The 17,198-nt window shown below is 38.6% G+C and overlaps 1 long non-coding RNA gene across 1 annotated transcript; it reads left to right on the plus strand.

Annotated features, from left to right (window-relative positions):
* The first annotated feature begins 328 nt into the window (after positions 1–328).
* Positions 329–13,357, plus strand: LOC134762094 (uncharacterized). The gene is made up of 4 exons (XR_010141720.1): positions 329–1,545; positions 6,870–6,964; positions 11,669–11,805; positions 13,164–13,357. It is a non-coding gene; the product is annotated as an uncharacterized LOC134762094 (long non-coding RNA).
* Positions 13,358–17,198: the final 3,841 nt, after the last annotated feature.

The following is a 17,198-nucleotide window of genomic DNA, read 5'->3' on the forward strand; positions in this document are numbered from 1 at the left end:
TTAGAATCAAGAAAATAGTGATGCAAAGTGGTGAGAGTGGGAGCCACAATGGGATAGGTTAAGGAGAGAGTATGAGGTTAGGAGTGAAGGCTACCAGTTCATATTCTGCTCCAGAGAAAGCTGAGTGCTAAATACAAGGAGAAAACTAGGTTGATGCCTTAAATGGGCAGCATTTAAGGAAAAGATTTTGGGGTTGAGGTATATGGCAGTCAGCATCTAAAACGATCCCAATAATCCTCCTCCCAATGCTCACATCTTTGTTTAATCTCCTCCCCTTGTGTATGGGCCAGACCTAGTGATTCACTTATAATAAATAGAACATGGCAAAAGGAATGAGATGACATGTCTGAGACTGGGTTATGAAAGACCATGACTTTTGTCTGATTGCACTCTCCTTCTTTCCCCATTTCTCTAGTTTTTCTCAGTTTTATTCACTCAGATGAAGCAAGCTGCCATGTTATGAGCTCCCCTAAGGAGAGGCCCACATAGTAAGGAATTGAGAATGACCTTCAGCCAACAACCATGAAAGAAATAAGGCCCTCAGACCAGCAGCCCACAAGGAACTGAAAGCTGCCAGACCACATGAATGTGCTTGGAAGCGGATCCTCTCCTCATTGAGCCTTGACAAGGACAGCCACCACAGCCAGCACTCTGCTGCTGTGAGACACCTGGGAGCAGAGAACTTGGCTTAGCCACATGCTGTCTCCTGACCTACAAAAAACTGAGATAATTAGTGTTGTTTTAAGCCACCAAATTGTAGGATAATTCATTACACAGCAATAGGTAGCTAATACAGGATGGTTATTTTTTGTAAGAGAAATCTGCACATGATTCTAGGTTCACATTTATTGTGCTTAAGAATTACCTTGGAACCTGAAACCTATAATCCAAATCTTTGAATCTGGATAAAGGAACCAGATCCAAAGAATTTTATTTAGCCACTGGGGATACAGCACTAGCTGGACAGCACTCTTTTGGAAGAGACTAAAGATACTGCATTTTGAAATACCTTAGATAATTCCGTTGCATATGGGGGAGGAAAGTTTGCATGCAGTGAAAAGAAAATACCAAGATATGCAATTCAGAGATGTGGGTCTTGATGTCCAAGAGCAAGAAGGGGCAAGAATCCAGGAACCATGGGGAAGTTGGCCTTAAAGTTTTGGCTTTTTTCTCTGAAACAGGAGGAAAGACTTTTTTAAAGGGTGAAAATACATCAAAACTTTGAAATAGAAGGAAAAGCCTCAGTGTTCTCCAAAAGAAAGACTGAGGTTATCTACAAAGCCTGAGGAAGTGGAAGTATTTGTTCAAGGTTTAAAGAGATAGGAAAAAATAGACTCCTAGAGAAGGCTTAGTGAGCCACTAATAAACCTCAAAATAAAAGTAAATGTATTGAGATTGCCTGAGGATGACTGACGGGCACAATTTGAAAGAAATGAAGAAACCCACTCTACCCACCCTCCTTATTCCACTGGGAATGGAAGAAGGAAAATCTCTGTGGAACAAGATTGCAAGAACAGTATCCAGGGAAAAGGCAAGTCTGTTGTGGTAAGGAAGCAGAAAAAGGGCTTTAGGGAAAGGTTAAGGGGAATATGTCCTTAATAGAACCAGGGCTCCATGGGCTCAGGTGAAGCGTCCCATTGAGGACCAGCAAGGGTGGGAGTGGGCCTGAACTGGCTAGAAAGAGAGGGAAGCAGGACTCACTCACAGGGGAGTAGGAAGCAGTTTTTAATGATTAAGGGATAAAGGAGGCTGAAAGTTGGAGATGTGCTAGAGATTCTTGTTTGTTATGGGAGGACAGAGCAAATACCAATTAAGTTCATTGAATTAACCTGCCCCTAAAATCTAAGTTAAATAAGTTAAATATTGATCCATTATCCACATCAACATCTCCAGGTCCTCTAAGATGATGTGCAAGACAAGGGCTGGCAGCAGAAGTCTCTTGTAAGTCTCCCTTTGAGAGGTGGTCCTACAGTGAAGTTCAGGTCTCAGGAAAACAGTGGTACACATCCATACTCAAGGTGTTGAAAGGCCTGCATTTCTTTAAAATTTCTCTTCATCTTGTATAGCAATTTGCCTTGTGTCTAACTTGGCATGGAGGAAAGATGATCCATTGGCTAGGGGTTAGAGGGCCTGAGAGTCCTAGACCTAGCTCCACTCCTGATACACTAGATGACCTTAAAAAGCCATTAACTTTCCTGATACCATTTGTAAAGTGAGGGGCCTGAACCAGATGTTCCCTTAAGTCCCTTCCAGCACCAACATACTAAAAGCCTGAAAACACAAAACACTAAACCACGTCTAGGGATCATCTGGTCTAGTTCTTGGAAATTTAGTTGTTTTTTTTTTTAAAAAAAAAAAAAAAGGACAGAATTCCAGCTCCTATCTGTAACCTTCTGGAGACTTCCTACCCATTGATAGAATTCCCTATGGGAAATGTTTTGAAATAGTGGATATTCTATAAAACGAAATTCTGGGGATTAATCTGTAATAAGGGCTGAAAATTTTCTGAGTGATTTTTCCCAAATGTATGAGAAATCTTTATCTAATTGAATGTGGAGCATATTCTTTTCTGAAGCATCCTGTTTGCATTCTCAAAGCAGGGTTTGGTAGGAAAAAGAGCTTAGGCCAGATATTTTGCCACTTACTCATCAAGTTATTAGGGAAGATGCGCTGACAGCAACTAGTGAGTCATGTCGAGGTCATGTCATGTCTAAGTTTCAAACTATCTCCAAGTATTGCCACACACACATTCGCATATACCTCACCACCAGCACCATGAAACAGATTGTGAAAGAACTTCAGCCGCATCCATGAAGTGAAAGTGGGACTTTCTCCTGACCTCCCGCATCCCTGAGGAATCCACTGTCACCACTGCGTACTTCTCTGATGGGAATCCTTGAGGTCATTTAGTCCCATCTTATACCTTGTAAACTCAATATAACCTAACAGAAATGTCTCATCCTGTATCCCCAAACTTTACGTGAAAGAGACAGGGTAAAAAAAGACATGGAAACTTCCTTTGATTTCCAAATGCAGGAATTTTTATTACCCTGGAAAGGCACTTGGGGACTCTGAGTATTTTTATTTTTTCACAATGGCATTACCAGTAAAAATAAGAACACCTCCTACAGTGGCGCACTGTATATTTTCAATATTTTATATTTTTTAATCATTCAACATATACTGAGAACTATGGTAGGTGGTAAGAGGGTTTCAGCATCTATAAATTATCTATAATATAATGAAATAAATTATATAATTATGGTATATCAAAGGAGGATGTAATTAATTCTGCCTCAGGGTAGGGAAGTTGAGGAAGGTGAGTCTTAAATGATGAGTAAGAGTTGGAAGATGAGTAAGAACTAGCCAGATGGTGAATGAGATTTGAAGGGCATTCAAGACTAAAGGGACAGGAAAATAAAAGGCAGATATGTGAGAGTTTATGAGGCATACTGGAGACCTACTAGCAGTCTATATGTGGCTAAAGCATAGTGTTCAATGCTAGAGGGGAGAGAATGGAGAGGTGGACGGGTAGATTTGGGCCTTCTTGTAAAGGCCTTAACCAACATACTGAGGACTAGAGCTTTCATTCTTTAGGCAACAGGGAGGCAAAGATGACTGTGATCATGATCCAGTCTGTATTTTAGGAAGGTAATTCTGATAGCAATGAAGAGAATGGATAAAAAGGGAGAGAAAGAAGGCAGAAAGAGGTCAAAATCTATTGCAATGGATCAGGAGAAAAATGGCATATGTAAAAAAAGATCATATTTTGCCATCATTATTTGTTTTTGTCTCCTTCTTTACCCCTCACACAGAGTTAAGTTTCTTGCTCCCAAGTATCATGTCCTGTTCACCTTTGTATCCTAGCACAGAGCAGATTGCCTGTGCTACATAGTATAGACATGCAATAAACACCATTCATAGGTGAATGCACAAATTGAGACATAAAAAGGGTAGTAGCAGTAGGGATATAAAGAAAGGGTAGATTCAAGAAATATTTTCTGAATTAGATTCTAAAGAATTTGGTCTAAGTAAAAGGGAAAATTCCAAAGTTTCTGTATTGGGCAACTAAAATACAAGCATGGATCTTCAAAAACAGTTTTAATTTTCTTGGTTATTTTTTCGTTGAAAATAAAATTTTCAACACTTTTTTCTTGCATTTAAAAATGCAAGAGTGGGAGCAGGTACAGAAAGAAAGATAACAAGTTGAGTTAGGAAGATGTTGAGTTTCAGGTGTCCATGAGCCAGTGTCCTAAAGTCCAGTAGGCAGCTGGAACTCTAAGTCAGGAGCTGCTGAGAGTTCACTGGCTGATTTTCACTTATGACCATTCATCGAGGCAGTTGAACCAAATTGTCCAGAATCCAGTTTTTTGTTGTTGTTGTTAACATGGGCTGAAAAGTTTATTTCCAAAGAAAAAAGTAAACAAGAAAATTAAAACTGTTTTTGAAGATTCCTGCTTCATCACTGCTGAAACCAAAACAAAGACAAGAGAAGGAGCCAGGGATCTTCCTCTGCCCTTTTGTATCTGAAGATGTCATAGTGAATTTCTCAGATCTTCAGACTCTCAATGGAAAGTTTCCCATGAGCACCATTAGTTGTCCAAGCATTAGTAAGCTGACTTACTTCAGAGTGTAAAATATTCTAACAGGAAATTCTAACAGGAAACTCCAACATTCTTCCCTTTGTTTTCTTCCCATGCACTGCCACTGAGAGCTCTCAGGCAGAGATGCTTTGTTGAAGGCATGCAACATGATGGTAGCCTGAGGCCATACGGTACCTGCAAAGAACACTGGAGAAAATTAAAAGAACTGGTTTTATTCCTGTCTCAACTATTAATTGGCCATGGTGACCTTGGACAAGTCACTTTACCCTTCTGAATCACAGCTTCCTCATCTGTAATATGAGATCAATCTAGGTTTCTCTCTCTCTCTCTCTTTCTGTGCGTGTGTATGTACGTGTGTGTGTGTGTGTGTGTGTGTTCTTAAACACTTAGCACTGACCTAGATTTTTCCATATCATCAACTCCTCCCAAGGCCACTAGAGTTTTGCAGGTCTGGTTCACACTACCTCAGGGACTCTAGATGGAACCAGAGGACCATCCATTGAAAGAAGCAGTATATGCCAAGGCATCTCTCCTTTATATGTTTTTTCTTGGTGGGTCAAATGACTCACCATTTAATAACCTAAAAATGTCTACTTTCTACTATATCTACCGATACAAATTTTAGTGCCTGGAAATGGGGTGCTAGCATAACAAAAATCTAAAATGCAGGAGTGGCATTTGAACCAGAGAGTGAGCAGAAGATGGAATGGCTATACAGACTTTAAGGAAAACGTTAATGAAATCCTAAATTGCCTCGAACACGCGGTTAGTAAAATTAGACTTTAAAGAGGTTGTTAGTGAGGTCTTAAAAAAAAAAAAAGGAAAATCTTGTTGGAAATTTGAAGACAGGAGCTCCTTGTTATGCCATGGCAGAAAGTTTAGCAGCACTGTCTCCTGCAGGAATGTGAAAGGTAGAAAATTTAGCTAAGATTTCCAGCCAGAGTGTTGAGGGTGCCATCTGGTTTCTTGTGGCTGCTTATATTAATATGTGAAAGGAGAGACAGAAGCTAAGGAAAGCACTATTAAACCAAAAGAAGATGGGATCTGGCTGGTTGTGAAGATTCAAAGGCTCTCCAGATGGCAGACAATACTAAAATTAAGAAATTGCTCCCAAGCAAAGGTCAAATCCAGGACACCCTGTAGAAACAATGTTCTAAAGATGAAGCCAAGGGTGTAACTATAAAATCCTTTTTTAGAAGCTTTTTTAAGTTAAAAGGTGGTTTTTCAGAATATGTTAAGTCAGACAAAATACCCGCTAAAGACTTTAAATTTTGCTTCACAGCACCTATATATAAAATAATAAGGGTTCTAAAAAGCTTAAGTTCCTTACCCTTCTCAACAGAAGATTTACATGGAGAGGATTTATCTCAAAGATATCTGTAGGTGTAAATTTGTCTAATGAAGCAAACCCCAGTGGGATTCACAGGAGGACCACAGAGATTTTGAGAGACTTATATCACCGGGTATACTCATGACACAGATTGAAAGTGACAGAGATGGTATAAAATGAAAAGAAACTTTTGAATCCTCCAACTTCCATAAGCGAGAAATAGGCTGAAAAAAAATCACTCAGCTGCAAATACATTACACCTTTCATGAGTAATGAAAGGAAGGATGAGTCAAAAGGGAACCAAGAACCTAGAGAACAAAACCAAGAGCTATAGAGTAATTTTCAGGCAGAAGTAGGATTGAGTTCTAATAGAACTTACAACATTTATCTGGCTGGATTTCAGAATTGATATGAACCAGTGATTCTTTTGTGCCTCAGTTTCCCCCTTTTTAAACAGGAGTGTCTATGTTGGCTGTCCTCTACCTATGGCACCATTGTATGTTGGGTGTGCAGGGGACAGATAACTTGTTTCCTAAGTTCATTGGTCTACAAACTGAGAAGAACTGTACTCATGGAGTTGTGCTTAGGGAACTATGTCTGAGGACCTGGACTTGATTTAGAAGATGAAATTCTGAACTCTGAGCTGATTTTGTAATGGGATAAATTTTTTGTGGGTCTGGGGATGGGACGAGTACATTTTGCATGTGGGAGAGATATGAGTTATTGGGGGCTGGAGAACAGACTATGGTAGCTGGACTCCAGGATATTCTAGGATGGTTCCCACTTCCACGCATTCACATCCTTTTGTGGCCCTCTTCCATATTGTACCAAAGTTTGTCTGGCTAAGTATAGGGTAGATATGATAGCATATCATTTCTGAGATTAGGTTATGCAACTTCTGCCATGGGTACTCTATCTTCCTCTCTCTTTCTCAGATCATTTACTCCAGGGAAGTCCAGCTGCCATGTCACATGTAGTCTTAAGCAGATGACTACATGATAAGGAACTACAGCCTCCTGCCAACAGCCATGTGAGTGACCTTGAAAGAATATTCTGTAGCCCCTGTTGAATCTGTGATTCAACTGCAGCCTTGGCCAACAGTTGACTGCCACTCATGAGAGAGTTTGAGCCAGCTAAGTCATTCCTGGATTTCTGACCCACAGAAACTGTGAGATTATAAATACTTGTATTTTTTTAAGCTGCTAAGTTTTGAGGTAATTTGTTACACAGCAGTAGATAACAAATTAATAAATAAGTTCAAAATATTTTTGAAATATGTTGTATTTTTATTTTTTGCAAAACAAATGGAAAATGAAATTATAAGTATTATTGATAATAGCATCAAAAACATAACACATTCAAAGATAAATCTGAAGCCACATGTGGAAGAGTCCCATATAAAAAACTATTCTACATTGCTGAAAGAAAGTAATGAAGTTTTAAATAAATACAGAAGTATACCATGTCCATGGTTTAAAAGACTCAATATTTTGTCAGTTTCCCTTAGATTGACCTGTATATTTAATACAATCTCGATAAAAATCCTCAAAGACATTTTTTTTTAGAAATTGACAAGCTGATTCTAAAATCTATATGGAAACATTAATAATCAAAACAATCTTCAAAAAAACAAACTCTGAGAACTTACTCTACCTGACTTCAAGACTTATTATAAACTCACTGTGATGTTGTAGCATAAAGATAAACAGTCAACTAGATCAATAGAATAAGCAGAGTCCAAAAATAGACCCATATTTTATGGTCAATTAATATTTTACCAATGTGCCAAAACAGATGAATGAGGAAAGGGAAATCTTTTTAACAAATGGTGCTAGAAAAATTGCCTACTGTATCTGAAATAAAGAACCTCAACCCATACATAAAATGGGTTATAGATGGATTACATAACTAAATGCAAAAGCTAAAACTATAAAGCTTTTGGAAGACAACATAGGAGAAAAGCTTTGCAATCTTTGGTTAGATAACTAAAAAAAGATAGGACTCAGAAAGTAGTAATTATAAAAGACAAAACTTGATAAATTAATTGTAGCAAAATTTAAAAACTTCTGCTCATCAAAAGGCACTATGAAAAAAATGAAAAGCAAGACAGACTGAGAGAAAATATTCACAACTTCTGACAAAGGACATGTTAAGAATATATTTTTGATACACTTGCAACTCAACAATAAAAATATAAACAATCCATTTTTCTTTAAATGGGCAAAAGATTTGAATATATACTTGACAAATGATGATCTGTAAATGATTAGTAAGTATATGAAAAGATACTCAAGATCATTAGCCATCAGAGAAACAAAATTAAAACCACAATAAGATATCAACACGTCCACTGGAATGACTAAAATTAAAAACAATTACAATACCAAATATTGGTGAGGATATGTAACAAGTAAACTTCAAATATTGCTGGTGGGAATGTCAAATTGTATATTCACTTTGGAAATACATATGGTAGTTTCTGATAAAGTTAAATATACACCTACCTACGACCCAGCTATTCCATCTCTAAGTATTTTCCCACAAGAAATGAAAACATATGTCCCCACAAAGACTTATACGAGAATGTTCAGTGAAGCTTTATTTGTAATAGCCAAAAACTAGAAACAATCCATATTTTCATCAATAGGAGAACGTAAAAACAAATTATAAGACATCTATGCAACTGAACACTATTAAGCAAAATACAAGATAGAACTACTGATACATACAATATAGGTGAACCTCAAGATATATGCTGAATTGAAGAAGCCAGACACAACAGAGTCCATACTGCATGATTTCACTTATATGACATTTTGAATGGCAAAACTAATCTATAGTGAAAGAAATAAGAACATAGAACAGTGGTTACCTCTGAGGAGGGAGGGAGGAGGGATTGACTCAAAGAAAGAAAAGAAATCTTTCAGGGGTCATGAAAATTTATATATCTTATACATATCTAGTATACATAAATGTACAGTATTGTCAAAATCCCATCAAACTGCATACTTAATATCTATGCATTTTACTGTTTACAAATTAAACCCCAATTTAAAAGGGGGTGCCATTTATGAAACCATTAAAAATATTAGATACCCCAAAATTATTCTAATAAAAAATGGGCAAGCCTTTCACAGAGAAAGATATAAATCATCATTGCGATCAATTGAAGAAGACCTAAATAAATGGAATAATAATCCATGTTCAATGGCTTGGAAAAACAAATATTGTAAAGTTATCAGTCTCTGCAACTGATCTGTAAATTCAACATAGTTCCAATAAAAATTTCAGTAGAATTTTTTTTTTTTCTGGAGACAGAGTCTTGCTCTTGTCTCCCAGGCTGAAGTGCAATGGCACAATCTTGGCTCACTGCAACCTCCACCTCCTGAGTCCTGCCTCAGCCTCCCGAGTAGCTGGGATTACAGGCATCTGCCACCAAGCCCAGCTAATTTTTGTATTTTTAGTAGAGACGGGGTTTCGCCATGTTGGCCAGGCTGGTCTCAAACTCCTGACCTCGTGATCCGCCCGCCTCAGCCTCCCAAAGTGCTGGGATTACAGGCGTGAGACACTGCGCCCAGCCTCAGTAGGAATTTTTTTGGTGGAACTTAACAAGCTAATTTTAAAACATGTATGGAAATACAAAAACCAAGGATAATAAAGACGCTTGACAAAGACAAACAAATGGGGAAAATTTTTCCTCAAATATCAAATGCACTATAAAACCACAAAAATTAAGAGTAGTATTTGTGCAAGCATAAACAAACAAGACAAATGGAATAAAATAGCACTTCCAAAACCCCCACATCTAGGAACACTTGATTTGTGACAAAGATGGCAGTGCAATATACTGGAAAAAATATGATATTTTTAATAACTGGTACTGAGTTGACTGGATATCCATATGGAAAAAAAAAAATTTAACTCTTATCTCATACCATATAAAGAAATCAATTTCAAGAAGAATATAACTTTAAATATGAAAAGCAAAATAAAGATTCTAAATATTAATATAATAATATTTTCATGACTGTGAGGAAGAATGTATTTCTTAAACAGGAGGAAAACAAGCATCAACCATAAAGAAAAAGATTGATAAAATCCACTAAAATCGAAAACTTAAAGTGGAAGAAATTATTAGCAATTTATATAACTGACTAAGGGTTTACATTCAGAATTTAAGAAATAGCCCAATAGATAAATGCGCATGAAATTTGAACAGGCACTTTACAAACTTCTATGGTTTGAGGGTATGTCCCCTACTTAAAATTCATATATCGGAACCTAAGACAAAATGTGATAGTATTAAGAGATGGGATCTTAGAAGGTGATTAAATCATGAGGGATCTGCCCTCATGGATGGGATTAGTACCCTCATAAAAGATTCAAGGGAACTAGTTGGACTCTTTTGCCCATCTCTCCCTTCCACCATATGAGGACACAGCAACAAGGCACCATTTTTGAAAGCAAAGAACGAGCCTTTACCAGACGTGAAATCCGCCAGTGTCTTGATCTTGGAATTCCAGCCTCCAGAATTATGAGAAATAAATTCCTATTATTTATAAATCATTCAATCTAAGGTATTCCTGTTATAGCAGCAAGAATGAACTAAGACATAAAGGATAATACCCAAATGACTAATAAATAGGAAAAGTTGTTCAACCCCATTAGTCATTATGGAAATGTAAAATAAAGCCACAATGAGATAGTAGCTCTACATTTCTACCAGCATGGCCAAAATTTAAAAGACTACAAATAATTAGCAATGACAAGCATTTGGAGCAACAGAATTTCTCATACACTGTTGCATAAATTGGTACAGCCACTTTGGAAAATACTTTGGCATTAAGTATTAAAGATGAAAGTACTCATATCCTGTAACCAAGCCACATACCCAACAGAAATGCACGCATAGGAGTATCAAGAGACATGGTCAAGAATATTCAATAGTGGCTTTATTTGTAATAGCTAAAACTGAAAACAATCTAAGTGCCCATCAACAGTAAAATGTATAAAGTATGATGTATATGAATGATGGGATATTATACAACAATGAAAATGTGTAAACTACAAGTATTTTTAACAACATGAATGAGTGACTTGAAAACAGACACAAAAGAAAAAAATACTGTATGGTTCTAGTTAGATAAAGTTCAAAACCAGGCAAAATTAAACTGTAGCATTAAAAGTCAAGTAATGGTTGACACTGAGGAAAGTTCTAGTGTGAATATAGAGGACTGGGCATGAGAGAGGTTTCTGGGGTGGTGACTGTTCTCTTTCTTCACCTTGGTGGAGATTGTGCAGATACTTGTTTTAATTTATTGAGCACATTTAATTTTTGTGATATATATTTTTTCTATATGTGTATTATACTTGTTTTTAAAAGTTAAAAATAAATTAATTAAATAGTGCCTGGCATGCCACAAGCACTCAGAATAAAGTTCCCACTGTTATTTTCTCAGCACTCCTCTCACCCCTGAGCACACAGAACAGACTTTCTTCTCCCAGAGGGCTCTCCAAGGAAAATACAAGCTATCACAGGCAAACGTGTTGACCCTCCCTCTCCCTCTCCCTCTCCCCCTCCCCCTCCTCTCCCCTCCCTTTCCCCTCCCCCTCCCCCACCTCACTTTCCCCTTCCCCTCCCCTACCCTACCCCTCCCTTTCCCCCTCCCCTACCCCTCCCTTTCCCCCTCCCCTACCCCTCCCCCTCCATCTCCCTCTCCCTTTCCCTCCAAAGTTACAGGTAATAGAAGGGAGCCAAAAGCAGTTCTTCATTGCTACACCAGACCCAGACTAAGGCTAGACTCTTGTGATCATCCTCCCTTTCTCAAGAGCTGGAGACCAGATCCTACTGAAGAGTCCAGGCTCTACCATGTATGAACAAGGGTAACTTTGGAAAAATTATTAAAACTTTCCAGGCCTCAGAATAATTATATTACTTCCTAGGGTCATTGCATGGATTACAATGAGGAAACTAACTGAGATGATTTTATGAAAGTGCCCATCCCAGTGTAGCTTCTTTATAAACCTAGCATCTTCTATCCCTCTCTAGTGTTCTCCAAGGAAGCTCAGGCATCCAAAAGTATTTTCCTGGGACCAGAATGCACCTGGAAAATTGGGGTTTCAAATATTCTGTTGCTTCACTGTACTATGTTCCTCACTTTTGGTTTAAAAAATATGACCCGCCTTTACTCAAAGTTGCATACTTTCTAGAGAAAGAAAACCTCTGGCGCATGTCCACACCATCTCCTCCCCTGCACTGAGGATTTCCACAAAGACCCTACCCTTTCCCTTCCTGGCACCCACAGACTAGTTTATGGATTTGGGTTTCTTTCCTTGGGGATGAGGGGCAGTCTTTGCTCCCCCTGACACTTTATAAGAAATGTTGTCTGTGTATTGCCATGTACATCTCTTTAGTGCAAATACCTAGTTTTTCAAGACTGTCCACAAACCACAGAGATAAGTGAACCACTGATGAGAACAAAAATGGTGTCTCATTCCAGCCATTGTAGACTTTATTCTCCCATATGCAAAGGGTGTCAGAGAGTGGGTCCTTATCTCCTTTGTATTTCATCCCTGCACTTTGCTATACCATTGGCCTGTCTTTGTATACCACTGGTCATATTGGTTCTATGTAGCAGCAGAGCCAATGAGTGGATATCACAGGATACTCACAGGTGCCAACATCCCTCCTTCTTTCATCTCACATAGGACTTTGCCTTTAATGTTTAATTTTTTCTCATCATTTACACCACTCTCTGCCAGATTTTCCTACACCGCCCTTCCTCTCTCTTGTGCATCCACACACACGTGCCCTCCCAACATGTCACCTCCTAAGCTTTGTGCAGGCCTGATGTGTGCCTAATAACTGCTTCTTCACCTCTGTCCTCCGTCTTCCTCACTGCCTGGTGCCTTGGCAATACCTTCACAGATACCCCTTCCCCTCCTTCTCCCTCACAACATCACCAAAGGAGAGGCAGTTTTACCAAGACCTTAATTTTATATTGGCAATTTTGTATTTTTTCCTAAAACATACCCCCCAAACTGTATAAGCTTCAGGCTCTTAAAAACAACCTGCATCTTCCTCCACTTAATAGTAAAACAAACTGAAGGGTTTGGGCACACAGAGAAAATATACAGAATAATGTAGAGCATAATCGGCTGCTGCTGAGTTTGTGCCTCTTGTCAAGACTCATAAACCATAAAGTGACTTTTCTTACTTTGTTTACAAGAATCTACATGACCCTCACCGCCTTCTGCAAGGATTGTTTTTATCTGAAGGAGCTCTAAGCACACTGAGTTACATGATCAGTCACTGCTGCCTCTCGTCCCAGGAACTGGCTCAAGCTTCTCCAGGTCAAGCCACTTGGCACACAGCAGTTATGCTCCCTTGACTCAGCCGTGGGACTACAGGGAGCCATGCCAGGCAAGTCTTTTCATGTCTCTGAGCAGCAGCGCCAGATTTAGCATAAATATAGTGATCCCATAGGAGGTAGTCTTCACTATGACTGTCCTAAACTCTCTAGAAACAACATCTTGGGGAATTACACCCTAGGGCAACCACGAAGAGGCCTTAACATGCCTCTGATCCACAACTTTATAAATTGGTGCAACCGATTTGAAGGATAGCTTAGCAGTAAAACTAACAGTAAAGTTGAAGATGAATATTTCCTGTCAGCCATCAATTCCACTTCTAGAAGTGCTCTTGCACAGTACACAGGTACAACAGTGTTTAATGCAGCATTATCTGTAACACCAAAGAGAAAAGAAAAAAATCTGGAAGAACCTAAATATCCATCAGTATAAGCACAGATGAATAAATTATGATATAGTCACACAAAGAGCAGTTGTTATGATGAATGAACCAGATCTAATTTATTAGCATAGATAAATCTCAAAAATACAGCTAAGTAAAACAAAAAGTTGCAAAGGGTATATTTTACAGCATAAAATGCCATTTATACACATTTAAGCATACAAGACAATGCATATCATTTCTAAATGTGAAACAAAATTATGGAAAAGCGACCTACTACAAGGAAATGGTTACCTCTGAGAAGGAAGGAGGATGGGATTTAGGGGAGACAGCTACAGCTGAATCTCTCACATTTTGTTTCTCTAAATAAGTATCTGAAATAAATATGGTAAAATATTAACAATTGTTTGAACCTAGTGGTGGGAACATTGAGTGTCCATTACATTATTGTTTCCTTTTCTATGTCCAAAATATTTCCTAACTTTAAAAAAATGAATGTGAATTATCTCTCTTGAAACATGCTCCAAGCTCCTGTTTCCCTCACAAGGATAAATTGTCTAATTCTGCTAGATGTGCCTTCTTCTTCAAGATGCAAATGGAAATTTATGATAAACAAAAGTTGGCAGAAAGGTCACCAACTCATCTTGGCCAGTTGCTGACACAGAAGCATCTCTGACTTTCAGCATATCCCCTTCCATCCTACTCTAGCCCTGGGAAGCTGACCTGTGAGGACAACAGGATTCTTTCCCTCTGGCTAAACTGGGTCTGGCAAGTTGGAAGCAGAGGCAGAGATGACATGACAAGAAGAGAGGAAAAAACAGGGTGTTTCTTTGCTGATTTCCTCCCTGCTGGCCTGCAGGTTACAAATGGCAGCATTTCTCTACTGAGGGCCACAACTCCTAAGTGTAGGCCTGTCTTTGGTTCTCCTATGGCTCTCTCCAGGAAGCAGTAATTTCTCTTTCATCTTGCTTCTTCAGGCCCTGGGGCGTGCAACAGCTCCCTGCTGTTAAAACAGGTGTTTCAATATCGCTTGCTAGTTCCCTTTCATTATGACCACATATTTATAAATGGTGCCCTCATTAAACTCTCCTTTATTTCCCCAACTTGAGTATGCTATGTGTTTCCTACTGGTACCCTGACATCACAAATGAAGTATGTGAAGTACTATGAATACAAGTACTCCAAGAGATCAGAGAAAGTTGCTGAGATGAAGTTCATACCTGAGCAAAACCTGGGAAGATGAGTAGAAGTTTGTCAGCTGGTCAAAGGGATATGGTGGGAGCAAGGGCATAACAATAGTGGCAAGGCTGAGGGAAGAGTTTCAATAAAGGCTTGTGTACTAGGTTGACCAGATGAAACTGCTAATATCAGACCATTTTTGACCTGCAAAATAAAGGCAATTTAATATGGTTCAACCTAATACTACAGTTCACACCATGGTAACCTTAAATGGGAAAGGAGCCTATAGGAACAGAAATAATCAAAATGACCCTGACCTTACAGGATGGATATCAGGAAGAATAGAGATAGCATTAATTTGAAGAAGAGGGTAATCCACTTTGCAGAGAGGGATGGAAATGTGTCTTCTATGTTTTATTTCTATTCAAACAGAGCTGCAGATCTGTTTCTGTTCCCCTTATATCTGAATCTTCAATCTAGTTCCTACAAAGAAGGAAACTGCATACAAATTTCCACATCTTGAACCATAGCTCTTAGAGTTAGACAGGTCCCTCATTGTCTACACTCTCATTTCAAAGATTAAACATAATGAGACACAGGGGTTAAGAGTCTTGTCCACTATCACACAACTGTGTGATCTTCCAATTGGATATCTTGATAATGAAAAACTTCAAGGGGAATGAGTTTGGGAGAGCACCAATAACAGAGTTCTATGAAGAGTGGGTGAAGTTCAAGTCCTGATAGAGAAGAGTCAAAACCTGAGAGGCAAAAGCTGATAGAGGTGAAGGAAAGAAAAAGTTGCATGGAAAGAGAGAATGCTGAGAGCAAATTAACTTGGCTGGAAGAGCAAAGAATGCTTATGAATGATTTCCTTCTATTAATCTTATCCCAGGACCAAAATTAACTTTTCCTAGACTTGTTAGGCTGATAAAATTTATTATCCTTGATGACAATAACTCTTCCCAGGTTTGGGAAGAATTAAAAGACAAATGATTTATTTTTCCTGAGATGATTTCCAGACCCGTAGTGTTGCTCCTCAAAAGTAATATTTTGGCATTTAATGAGCCAGGGAAATTAGGCCATGTACTCAACATTAGCCAATTTAAAATAACACTGTAAGTAATATTTAAAGTTGGAGTTGTTTTGATCTCATGATTTCTCTTACGACAGTTGAGTTAATACATACTCTGGAGCCAGATTTCCAGAAGTCTGTGTTCAGAATGACAGTAGCATCTCTGTGTCTCACAGTTTGGTGACCTTAACTAACCATGTCCCAGGATGTATCTGATAGACTAGCATAGTGTATTGCCTGGGCCTTTCAAAGCACTGTTTAGAGCATTATAAACAAGGATTATAGTAGAACTTTGGGAGTTGAGAGTCAAGAATAAGGTGAACTCTTACAGGAGCACAGGGGTGGTGACTAAGTACTGCTCCAGGTTAAGAGACCTTACATACACACCCATCTTGCTGGCTAGCCATAATCATCAACATCACTCCCAAGAATAGTGATGCAGATTAAAGTCTCGCAGGAGCATATCACTTGTGCATCTGTCTGTTAGCTCAATATGAACTGGCATGCCTGTTGTCATGTTTACTAACTCAAGGACTCAAATTTTCAGGCAAGTTATTGACTTGCTTATTTCAGAACTAAATTTTTGATCATCACCCCAATTCTAAGCCCTTAGGCAGAACTGGAAAATGACAAAAAGTCAGCAAAATGATCAAAGAATTGTCCCTCTAGGAAGGACCTTGGTGATGATCTAGTGTTTAATTATCACTCTACAAATGAGAACACTGTTGTCCAGAGATGGTGAATAACTTGCCCAAGGTCTGGTACCTAAAGTGCACAGGGTTGCACTTGGCTGCAACTCTACCACTGATGAGCAATGACTCCCAGATCCTCCTTCAGCACATAGCCCACTGTCCCATACTGGCTGGAAAGTTCTTTTCTGTCCTCTTTTTTTGTACTAATCTCTCCCTTCCCTTTGTTCAGTTCTTTCTATTTGATGACTTTGTATTTGTCATCCTGAAAGAAATCATATGCATCTCAGTTGGTGTAATATAGGACATATTTATCAAAAGCCTACAAGTGCCAGACCTTGTGCACATGCTAAGCACTTAGTTAACATTTATTAAACAGGACTATATATGAGAAGCTATTCAGAACGTGAGAGAAGTGTGAATGTGGGGCAGGGCAATGGGAAATATGGCCATGGTAGTACACTGCTATGAAGTAAGCTGGTCTCAAAAGAGGATTGTGGTAGTGGTGATATGAATGAAAATCATAAGAAGGTTGTGAAATGCATTTCAGAGTAAAATTGGATGTCAGGAA

The sequence above is a fragment of the Pongo abelii genome, chromosome 1 (assembly GCF_028885655.2).
Source record: "Pongo abelii isolate AG06213 chromosome 1, NHGRI_mPonAbe1-v2.0_pri, whole genome shotgun sequence".
Taxonomy (NCBI): domain Eukaryota; kingdom Metazoa; phylum Chordata; class Mammalia; order Primates; family Hominidae; genus Pongo; species Pongo abelii.